The sequence below is a fragment of the Bombus bifarius genome, unplaced genomic scaffold, assembly GCF_011952205.1.
Source record: "Bombus bifarius isolate JDL3187 unplaced genomic scaffold, Bbif_JDL3187 scf7180000008165, whole genome shotgun sequence".
Classification (NCBI taxonomy): Eukaryota; Metazoa; Arthropoda; class Insecta; order Hymenoptera; family Apidae; genus Bombus; species Bombus bifarius.
In genome coordinates, this window is record NW_022884487.1 from 1,301,368 (window position 1) to 1,314,268 (window position 12,901).

General features: G+C 38.6%; 1 protein-coding gene across 1 annotated transcript in view; it reads right to left on the reverse strand.

Annotated features, from left to right (window-relative positions):
• LOC117208945 (dorsal-ventral patterning protein Sog) overlaps window positions 1-7,290 on the reverse strand; it is an 86,660-nt gene extending 79,370 nt beyond the window's left edge. The window contains exon 1 of the mRNA XM_033450494.1: window positions 6,489-7,290. The gene's annotated coding sequence lies outside the window, so the exon portion shown is untranslated. The remainder of the gene's footprint in view (window positions 1-6,488) is intronic.
• Between the last annotated feature and the right edge of the window lie 5,611 nt (window positions 7,291-12,901).

Consider the following 12,901-nt stretch of genomic DNA (forward strand, 5'->3'; position numbering starts at 1 on the left):
TTACGTTCTCCTTCCCAAAAATTACAACACGGGGCATACCACGATTCGATGTGTTGCTCCCCCGAATCTCGTTCGAAATCTAAAAATAGAATGGCGAAGGGTGTTCTCGAAAGGAATACGGTTTCTTTTTCGTTCTTTATTCGGCAGTTCGAACACCAAAGATCGACCGGATACAGATTCGAAACCACCGGCAAGAACGGAGAGAACGAAAGGAAAAAAAAGAAACGAAGGGGAGAGAAAGAGGAAGGAGAAGAAAAGATTCACGGAGGAGTGTTGTATTCTCCACCTCGCCGGGTCTTGTGTTCCACCGACGGGACCAGCAGCGGCAAACTCGTTACGAAATAGTCCCTAAGACGGGGTGACTAATTGCTAAGCGGCTTGTAAAAATTCGCAGGACAGTCTGTCGACATCGTGGCGCGGCCGTCTCATCGTCGCGCCGTTATACTTTTTGCCCATGCACGGTCGACTAGAGAAGAGAACAACTTGTAAGAGGGAGAGGGATCGAGCGATGGGGAAAAGTGGTGGGAACGACAAAGATAGAGAGGGGGCTGCGGTGACGACGGAGCGCGAAGGGGGTGTGGTGGGGGGTGGGGCGCGCAATGGGAGTGGTAGGGGGAACCGGCGAGAGAAGCGTGAGCGTGTGAGGCCTTAAGGTGAGAAAAGAAAAATGGCGAAGAGAGGCCGAGGCTGCGTCGTCTCGCGTTCGAAGGCGAGAGGGGACGACGCTTTCGCAGATTCCACGTGAGATACCTGCGGCATTCTTCGTTCTGCAGCAGGGCATTAAGCCGGATGCACATTCGTCGTGGACGACGCTCGGTGAATTCATTTCCAGGAAAAATATCTTCCGCCACGAAACGAATTTTACGGCAGATTTTGTTCGCGAACAGACCGCCGGAGAGCGGTTTCTTTCTTTCTCTCCCCTGTACTATTTTTCTCCTTCTATCCTTGTTCCTCTTGATGCGTGAAACGGAGGACACGGAGACGCGTGATGTTTTTATTATTATTTTTCTTGTCGTTTTTCGAGGACCGCCTCGGAACCGAGCTACGGCAATAAAACATCTAATCCGACGATAAACCGCGCAGTGATTCTTCCCCGCGACGACGTTTACGCGTCTCTGACACGTTTCGTGCGCGCCGCTGATGCGCACCGAATCGAAGGTAATCCCTCGCGCGCTTGCATCTCTCGCGTCTGATTGGTTGACACTTGACTTCGGACCATGAGATGGTTAAGGAAAAGCTTGCGATTCGGGTCGCCTTTATTTCCTAATTTCTTCATTTTCTAATTACTTTATTTGTATTACAGAAACAAAAAAATAAAAAAAAAAAAAAAATAGAAACGTGGAACATAGAAAAATTAAAAATCTTCACATTTTCAAAGATATGTATAAAAAAGGATGTTTTAAGAAAATCATTACGTGATACAAGGAAGGATTGTAATACTCGCAAAGAATTTCCTATTTTGCAAATAATTATCGAAGATGATTCACGAAGAATCGTGTCATTGTCAACAAGAATACTCGAGCTGATTACATCATACACGCATAGGAATTAATTTTGTAGCTCTCCATTATATCTTGAATGTTTTTCGGTAGCCACTTCGTTAAATAGACACATCGACTTCGACCCTGATACGATCCTCGAAATAAAACTGTAAGGTGCAACTAATACTATAAAGATTTATATTCGTCATCTTTACATCTAATCTAATACACTGATGCCTGCATTAAAACCAAAAAGTGCAACATTTAACCTAACCTATCAAAACTTTTATCACTATTTTCTATCTCTACTATTTCATTCGTGATTTACCGTAAAAATTGTTCATTTTAAAATCGAAAGACAACAAGAAAGATACGAAGAAAGTTTTTGCCAGTATCAGCGAAGAAATTTAATGTACGATGGAATAAAAATAGTGCGAATTGAGATTCCGATCGAGGTGCAGTCGAAGATCAAAACCACAGATAGCGAGGAGAAAAGACAGGCGATGCTGGAGTGCCAGTGGCGCACAAAAGGACACGAAATGATTTATTTCAATGCCCTATCGTGGCCGGCTGGAGCGTATCGCCCACGGTGGCGTTCGAGAGAGGATCATTTGCGCGGGACCACACGCCGAATGAAACAAGAAGAAGTTCAATTACTTCGTGGAATCATCGAAGATTCCTTTGCGGCGTTTTTAATCGAATTCTGGATTTGTCAAATTTTTAGAAATTAGAATATGAAAGAGCAATTAAAAAAGACAAGTGCATCAGTATTATAGGAAAAGTGATCATAAGGTTGATAAAACAGATAAATATGAAGACGGTACAAGACAAAAACGCGTGATAAAGATAGAAGAGATAAAAGAAATGATGAGAAAGAGATACAGAGGTAAAATGATAAAGAAAAAGGGAAAAGATGAGAGGATGATAAATGAGATCAAACTAAAGAAGATGATTAAAAAATGATAAAATTCACAGCTACAGAATTGACGGAGCGTGGAGAAAAGATGAACAACGACAGACGAAAATGATGAAGATGGAAAGAGAAAAGAAACAGAAAACAAGATAGAAAAAAGATGGAAGAAGGAGAAAAATAGATAGGTGTAAAAGGATCACCTGACCGACAACTATTCACAGCATACGGCTATGACAAATCTAATAGATTCCTTGGCGACTTCGGGTGGCCCACAAGAAGAACCACAAGATGCAACGAGAACAAGAAAAAGGAATGAACGTGTAAGAGAGAAGAGTATATCTATTCAACGCTCGATGAACGGATGTAACGTTTCGTAGTTCGTAGACCCTTCTGCTGTCTGTTCTAACAATGATATCCCTTTTCGTAACCGGGTATGGACGAGGACCGAGAAATAAGGTTAAGTCCCGCCGGTGCTCACCTATAACGCGCTGGAGACACACAATGCTCATTGTCAACTCGTCGTGGAATGTGGGGAGCGAGGTATGTATTGTCGGTGCACGCCAAATGTAGATGCCTCTTTTCGACTGGTAACAACATTCACGTTGAACACTATTTGATCCTTTCCGCTTTTGCCACTGTTATGGCTTATCTTTTTTTATCGTGGATAGGTTATATCAATGCACACGTTTGAAAGCAAAAATGTTTGTGCGTATGATAAACAAATTAATTTTGATAGATTTTTGTAGATTTTATAGATTATAGGATCATGAATCATAGAAGTATTTTTATGGATTATATTTATTATAACTATGGATTATATTTACTAGTAGTAACTATACTACTGGACTTTGCAATTACTTTCCATTTTTGAAGAGTGTCATAAGAAGGTTGAAACAAATGGAAAGAATTATTTTTACAAAATTTGGAATTGTTTAAGAGAGTAAAATAATGATAATAGTAATAGTAAACTAGTTACCAAAATATCAAATTCATTAGGTTTGCCAAGTTAAAGGTATGTGTTGAAAGAGAAAGCTCTAAATATTCAATATTAAAGTAAATATCCAAAAGGGAGCATAATATTAATAGACAAAGTTTCATGACATCAATAAGGGGTCTTCACAAAATGCACGAGGCGAAATTAATATGACATTAATACTCTTGCGCCTTTGCTGAAGGCTCAGTAGGCGAGCCAGATCGGCTACACCATCGATATTTTATTGGACACTGACTGAGAAGTATAAAACACCATTTAGATTCAGTGGACTCTATGTACACGTGAAGCAATGCACGTTTATACATCGAATAAAATGTTTCTGTGAGATTAGCTATGTTACGAAAGCGATCAATTCCAAAGCCTGTTGCCTGTTCCTCCTTTCTAACCTATCCGCCAATGTAATTTCATAAGGAGTATGCTTTATGCATTTTTAAGCGATGTTACGAGTCTTTGAAAATTCCAAACACTATGAAAAGCGATACGCACGAATGGGAGAAAAGAAAATGAACCGGTCAGACCAAGGATACTGTTATACTACTGAACAAATAGAGCACTACTACTATTTCAATTATATTTCATTTACTACTGTAAAATACAAGAATTATTGGTTAGGAAAGTATTTTAGATGGTGTTTAAAGCATGTTTTTAGTGGAAAGCTATTTAGAATTGGAGATTTATATGGCTGATAAATAGTAATTTCTATATTTTATAGGTTATGGTTTGGACCAAGTTTGAATATACATAAGTAGTTTCAATGACATAGGAAAGTCTCAACGATGATCAAATATCAAAGTTTATATATATTCTCTGGGGAAACAGACTCCTGAGAAGAGAAATGCCTATAACACCAATTAAGGATAACAGTTTACTTATAATTAATAATAATAAAAAATAATGGCTAAATGTAATACGTAAAATTAGTCCATGTAGAAAGTTTAATCTCAGCAGTTGGTATACATGCTTTGCTGCTTTCAATTGTTTCGTCATTTCGTTGATCACGTGGAAGTAAATATGGTTCGTGACAAGTTAAAAAATTCTTTTCTCTTTTACAAGTTTAAGCTTGGATATAGAGCAGCAAATGTAGCAAAACGCATTTATAATGTATGTAGACAAGGTGCTGTTGCATCTCAACATCTGTTTCGTAAGTTTGAACGCATATACTCATTCAATTTCTCATTTTCGATGACAAATGGACTTTGTGAACTTGGCTCGTCATCTAACGATACATTTCCTTCTTTGAACCGTTTAAACCATTTTTGTGCTGTCTTCTCGCTAACAACACCTTCCCTACGTATACTACAAATGCATCTTGCTACATTTGCTGCTGTATATCCAAATCTAAACACGTAAAAGAAGAAAGAACGAATTTCTAACTGCTAGCTATCTATGTTTACTGCCACGCGACAACGACATGTCAAAACAATTGAAAACAGCAAAGCATGTATACCAACTACGAAGATTAAACTTTCCGCTGAAACCAATTTCATACATTACATTGATCAATTACTGCACGAAATTCGATTTGTTGTTATTATTAACGAATAAACCCCACGACCTTTTTTCGATACTTAATAGAATTATAATAAAATGAATATAATTTTATATTTGCTAGGTATTTGGTATACTTACTGTATTCTATTTCTTTGAGATTCTAATTTAGAATTTAATTTTTTAGACTGAAGACTAAAAAGGAAACACCCAACAGATCTCACAAAGGACATAACCTAACATACAAACACTCACCACACTAAAGAAATAAATCAATCAAATTCGAAGATGGTATCCCACTGTGGGTAGCCATCCACATGTTATATTATTGCACCACTAAGCTATAATATTTTACCAAATGTCCTACTGGACAAATTGTAAAATGTAAATAAATAAATAAATAAAAAAAAAATTTTTTTAGACTCTCATACTTTATTTCTGGTTTAAATTCTACATTACTTAGAGCTTTAAACTAAGATGTAACAATACCTTAGAGATTACTGTGCTTTTAATTAATCAGTAGAGAAAATGTAAGATGCTATCTATAATTCCAGCTGTAATTACATCAGTTGCCACTGTTAATTAATCCTTTAATTTGAAACCTGACTATAGCTTAAATGCTCCTATGCCCTAATCTTTGTTTAATCTTGGTAAAAAAAACATAGGATATAGGCGTAGTTGCAGTAATTGTTATTAAAGTTTGATGCTTTAATTTAAGATCATATATCTTAGAAAACATTTTTGTCTTTGGTCTAAATTCTATAGGAAAACATAGTGTTATAGATGACTTATAGATAATTTCATAAATTGCTATTGATATTTAGTAGTTCAATTTAGATATAAGAGCTGTAGTATGAAGATTCCACTATATCTGAAAGATCTTTCACAGGGGAAAAAATAGCGCTAGTAAAATTATTTCATCGACCATAAATATTTATCTGAATCCGGGCCAACAGCAACATACACGATTTCGTGCATCGCTGTCGCAGATCGTAGATCAAGCGGCCGAGATATGGCGAATTGATCGTGCACGTCGTCTACGGACAATAATAAACGTCGGTTTAGCAATATTTGTCTGTCGACGCGCGTTCCTCTGCGTCTAAGTGCCGCCTTTTTCTCAAAATTCTCTTCTCGATCTCGTCCGCGACCTCTTTTCAAAAATATAAATTTTAATTGACGCACGACAAAATGAACGACATTGAAATCGTAACTAAAATTTCGTTCAAGTAAATGGACTTCCATATAAACGAAGTTCTATTGCATTCATCAAACTCATAAAACTGTCAAAATTTTATTAGAAATTTTCAAGCCTTTATATAGGACTAAACCTATATGAATACGCATAACAATGTGTTTCAAACAAATAATAATAACTAGACTGCGGATGTTTACACAGATTTATATTTTTGTTAAGAGAATGAAAGAAATAACCTATAATAATTGACTTCTATATAACGATTATTACACTTCGGATATTTAGTCTTACGCGTTATGTACGCATCTTGCGCATTTTAGCATCTTTAAATTTCCCATAAATGCGTAAACATCCATAGTTTAGTAATACAATTTCATCGCGTCTATTCTATTAACAATTTCATCCATTTACACTTACCCCAAAGTAGCAGGCACCATCTGCAGGAAGACCTAGCAACAAAACATCACCAGCGCCATTTAGATCCCACGACGCGCCATAATTTCCTTTTCACCACTTCTATCTTCATCTCACATCAATTCTCTTCCATCCAAGAGACCGTATAATGGAACGCGTTAAATCGAGCGAATCACGAGCTCGCCGTATACAAAAGGCGAGCCGGGGTACCGGGTGATTAATTTCGTCCGACAATTAACAAGTCCCCCGAGAAACGGGCACGCGCGTGAAAAGGCCGAGGGGAGCGGGTGGAGACCGGAGCCAGAATTCAACCCTCGAAACGAAGCTTCGAGGAGGCCATTTTTTGAATGGGAATTGAAACGAGGCCGGCCACCCTACGATTGTAGTCGTCGTGAAGGAAACGGAACAGAGAAGGGTACAAAAGGAGCGAAATCTTTCGGGTCTGTACGTCTGCAGGACGAACGGTTTCGCGCAGCACCATTAATCTCCGAGACAATAGTCGCTTCTACGAAAAACTGAACTGCGGGCCCCGTAGGTTCGATGAATAAAGTTACCATTACTAAGGTAATGTAAGAAAGTAAACGACGGTAGTTTTACCTGGACCAAACTTTTGATGGTTACTTTTGGGTAGCTATGGAATGAAGATAATCCGGATGCCGAGTGCGGAAGCACGTTTAGTACGTTCAATGCTACGATGGGTGTTCTTTGTTGATTCAGTATTCAGTAAGTAATGCTGTTAAATGGTTATACGTATTTCAATTTTTAATAGAGTGCCTTAAGGAAGATAAGTAACCTAACGGATACTGTGTTGAGATAAGTATTATTGTTTAAACAAAAAATAACATTGGCCAATAAAGAATGTAGGTTGAACAATAGCATTTTAGTAGAACCGAATGTGTTAATGTGAAGTATACATAGTAGAACTTTTTTGTATTTGATATATTGTATATTTGTAACACATTTCCTTCTTTTAAGTCTTATCTACAGACTATGAGAGGGCTCTGAGATTTCATTTCATTACCATAATCCAGAAAAAGCTTTCATAAGAACCTCTACTATATGTAAACTGATAGAGAAAAAGAAAGAAAAGAGAGAGAGAGAGAGAATCGAAACGGTCGTCCTGCGACTGCAATGCAATTTAAATGAACCTGCGTTCAGGCGTGGACAGCATGAGGGAACACGAGTGTATACGCGATTTTACAGCGCGCCACGAGGTGTAAATAATGTCCAGCCGCTCGGTACCGAGAGGCTCGGTAGAGACCTCGTGATCCGAAACGGTTTACGACCTTCCGGCGCCTCGGTCGAGACACCTGCCCGCACACCTCTGCCCAACCACAACGCGATACACGCTGGCGATTCTTGAAAATACTTCCTCCCCCTCCCCTGAACGTTCGTTCATTCAGGTAAACAGTATGGTCGGTGAATGCCGACGGTGAATGTTCCATCATCGGTCCTTTATCGCAATGCGTCGTGGAATCTGGAATTTTTCAGACGTTAACATGCTTATGCATTTTGTACTGGATGAATGAGTGTTGGTAATAAGAATGAAAATTAAATGAGTTTCAAGGATCTAAGGTTAAAGAGTGCGCGTCTGTGAATGAAGGGTGTATTAACTTTAATGTATATAACCAGGTGTCCATTAATATGTTTCTTTTACCAAGTTTTTTATTTTCTAGAGAAAATATAAAATAATTTCGAATCCTCATCTTTTGGGTATTAACATGAAACGATCGAAGTTCATGCAAAAGTTTCCACTATTAAAACTTCAAACTTATCAAATAACTAGCACTTTGAATAATGTTTAAATGAATTAATCATTGACTAATGCAATCCTTTAATGTTACATTAATGGTAGCAATGGTAGGTAATTTGGTTAATAGTTCTTTAAACTGTGAGACCGAAAATGAAATGAAAACTGCAAAATACACATATGCACCTTCTGCAGACGTACATATATCGTTCTTCGTGTACAGAAATATATTAAATAGTAATGTTTTGAAAAGAACACAAACACGTGTAGGTAACCGCGCCGCGATTGACATTCCTCTCACAGCGCCGTCTGAATGATTTATCGGTGGAATTCGCGCGCACTTCTCGAAAATACAGACGCAAAGGGACCGCGATCGGGCGCAGTCGCTCTGCGTGTTTCTGTTTTGACCGAGAGCGGCTGCATCCGCTCCACTGCAATAAGTCGTCGGTGCGCCTTGGATCCAAGCCAGTTACGCAAATTTCTGAAATCGAACCCGGCCCCAGACGGACAAAGGGCCCTCTACCAGTGAATTTAAACAAACAGGAAACGACAACTCCGATTGTTTGCTTTAGCGTGACGTAATTACCAAATAATAGACGTTAAATTGCCTTCGTGGATTAATAAGTGAGGTTAGGATAAATGATGGTTTGACAATGGTTCATTGCATATGATAGATGTCTATAATGACCACTTAAAAGATACAAGCATACTTTTGAATAAATATTATGCTTTCCTTAAAGTTTAATTCTATAGGAAGTTTCTTAAACGATAGTTGATGCATTATGCAGTAGATCACAATGTATGTCTACTATGGTTCAATAGAAAATATTTTTCTGTGATTTTATGAATAATAGTTGAATAACTAACTACTGATTGATAAACTGTAGATGTTTATCAAAAGTAATTAGTTATTATTGAAAGTAAGTAATTGAAGATTTGTTTCAGCATCTAATATAATATATTCTTGCAAATTATGTATATGCATTTCATATATTTTTGTACATTCATGTTTCCCATAAATATTTGCAGTCTATTGAATAATATTGGCAATTTACTTTTCTGTAGTTGCGTAGTTTGTGTTAATTAAAAGAAATGTTTTATCATGTAAAAATAAATTTTTTTCGTTTCCTTTACTATTTAAGAATCTAACCTGTTGATTTGTCGGACGACACGATGAACGTTATCCGACAACGGAACAACGACACGATGAGAACACGCTTGAATCCGATTAAATACGTTCCCCGCGTAAAACCAATCGACCATTAACCCTGTCGATCTCATTTTATACGCTGTCATGAACCCAGGGCGACGCGACGCGACGATAGGACAACAAACAAGTGGATCAGCTGTCGCTTATTATGTATTCCTGCAGCTCATCAGGATCGACCGATTTCGAGACCAAAATGATTTATTATTGTTCATGGCCGATCTATTCACAGCCTCGCGAATCTTTAGTCACAACGGAACGAGGGCGGCGCCACGATCACTTATATGTATTTCGGGGATATCTCGCGGTCGTAATAACCGTAAGGCAAACTTCAATCTCTTCCAAGGACTCGCAATGATAAATCTGCGTGTTGGATATTCCGAAAATTCCCTACCAAAAAAATAATCTACGCGTAAAAATATAACGAAGAGAAGTCATCTCGATCCAAAATGTGGTTAGCTCTTGGAACGAATCGATCGAACATTATGGTTAATCGATATGGATAAACAATAAATCAATCCAGAAAGTCTGCATTCAAAAGCCTCATCTCCACTGAAGTAACGTCGAGTAATTTTTTGTTACAGTTCAGCTGTTCTTTTGAAAAAGTCACCGTGTGTTGCTTCAGTGTGGATAAAATAATTCTGTAAGTTACTGTTTGTTGAAAATATTGTGGAATATATAGCAACTAAAGGCGACAAGAAATTCCTTGATGTTGCTTTAGTGGAAACGAGGTTTACAAATCATATAAAGCAAAATAAGAAAAGGTTCAATGCATATGTAAAGTATAGAACTTGAATAGGAAAAAAGTCCTCTCGGCGATAGTGTTGTTTTATTTACGACGTTCAGGCAAATTAATTACTGATAAGCGATCGGAATAAAAACAGTTGAGCGCTGTCAGCAATGAGGTCAATTAATTACGACGCCCAAGAGGAAAAATTTAAATGAACACAGACCTGACGTCGTGTCTCGTTGTCCCTGTTTCTTCTTTCTTTTTCTCATCTTCCTTCTGATCGATAGTAAACACTAGGTTTTGTCGCCGTCGCGCTAAATAACTACACGAGTCACGGCTTTCATCACCATGTAAGCCGACAACCTAACCAAAACATACGACTAGGCACCGAACAATTTTTACATGTTTACGAGGTTATGTACACTTCTCGCGTAACCCCACATACTTTCGGTTAACGATTTTTTCGTATCTCGTTTGATCACGCGGGTATCAAGTAATAACAGTGAAAACGTAAACAACGACGCAATTTAGTCCACCGTAATTGTATTGCGATCATGGTAACACCGTCAAACAACATTACCATAAACATCGATGGGAAAGCAGCGCGTGCGCCGACGTTCGTTGTCCTTGTCCCCTTCCGTACGACTTAATTAAAGGACTCGAATATGCGTAACTGGCGTCTCCGTGTGTCGCAATGATAACCTTTCGTTCGAAAATCGATGGCTAATAATGTTCGTTTATCGTTCTCAAACCGAGAATAAACGATCTCGGAGCTACGTAAAGTCGTGCGTCATAACATCAACCATAACCTCGTTCTTAGACGCGGCTCGAAGATTTTGGCGCACACTGGACCGGGCATTACCATATAGGCTTCCCAGGGGGCGTCGCTGCGGAATCTGTGTCATGTCGCGTAAACATACTACAATAATAATACACTATAAATACGCTGCACTCACTAAGAGAGAGAGAGAGAGAGAGAGAGAGAGAGAGCGAGAGAGAGAGAGAGAGAGAGAGGAACAAAAAGCGAAATACTCACCGTGGGATAGAGAAAAAGAACATGCATGCAGGCGCCGGCGCCGCCGGACGAGTACATTACACGCGCCAAGGAAGTATTATCCATCCCACGTATCCGACGTACTAGTATCTTCCCTCTTTTTCCTACTCGTTTCCCAACTAATCTTGCCACCTTTATTCCTCTTCCTACGTTTTCCACTCTCCCGCTTCATTTGATTCTTTCAAACACACATTCCCCGTCTCTCTCACGCTATAGCTCTCTACTATCGTCATTGTGCTTTTTTTTCTTTCTTTCTCTTCCAACAACTCTTGTCTTCCTTCCTTGTTTCGCTAGCCAATCTCACCGTATCCTCCTAGTGTTTTTTTCATTTGTTGTTTGTTCGTCTTTCTCTCTTTCTCATTCGCTAGTGAATATTTATTTGTCTTACTTCCTCTTGCTCCAGGGGCGACTTACTCTCACGTTCCTCACCAAACTAACCGGATCATGGGCGCCGTCCGTTGTAACTGGCTCGGTTGAACGACCAACCGGCTCAATCTCATCTTTCTGTTTCCCCGCCCTTCTTATTTGTCCCGCAACACCCATGCCACAGGGCGACGCTCGTTAGACGTGAAATCGATCTTAATTTTACGTGGAGTCGTGAACGGCCGGCGCGAAACCGAGCCCTGCATCGCGTCGTGGCATGTCCACTTGTCACGGGTGTCTCGGCGTCGTTCGATTTAGAGATATAGTGTTAAGGCTCGTTTTTAAGAGGAGCTCAACGCGACGGGATGAAAAAGGAGACGCGATATTTATGACAGCCGCGACTCTTTTCCTTTTCTTTGCATCCATCGTCTCCCCTCCTACAACTTTCTTGCGGGGAGATCGCGTTACGTATAAATCATCGACGGAAGTAAGATATAGTGGCCGTTCGTTAAAATTTCGTTTTTGATAAACTAGTTTCCGGACAGGTCTGCCTTCACGAATTGTGAGTTTCCTTTATTCCGTTAGTTTTCTTTAACTTTTTGCAGGATTAGTGTCTAAACTCGGCAGAGAAATCTATCGTTGTAATAGATCACTCGAGAAGGGGAGAGAAAAGAAATTTCGAAGATATTTATAAGTATGTACACGTATAGTGTGTGTATGAGAAATGAGCAGGTATGGCACATAGTGGGGGTGTTCAAGAGCAACTATCTGATTTCGATCAAACTATAATTATTGCTTTATTCAACTATATATTTTCCTGTTGTATACAATAAAATTGATATATTACAATTAACAATATTTTTTACATAATACGATAATCCCAAAATATTTCAATGATACGAACCTTTTTCTTTCTAATCTAACCTTGGGGTCTATCATTATGTGGTCATACATGTATATCATTGATATTACCATTAATCATACTCGAGGCAGCAAATTCTACTAGTAATTTCTATTGCGAACTACAACTACCTGTTTAGCTTATTGCGTCTCATGCTAGGCTCGCGTTTTTTCAGCCGAGCTGTCACCTCGTGTCTAGAATTTATCAAACTAATCCGATAAAACGATAGAAATCGAGAGCAACCAGGGCAAATTAGAACGCTGTCTCGGGCGTGCAGACATTAACTAATCTTAAGGCACTCTTTTACTAATTCATATACACATAATACGAGGTTTCTTAAAATATATTTTTATTTTTATTTTTATTTTATTTATATTTTATTTTTTCATGATAAAATCGCATTTCTCTATA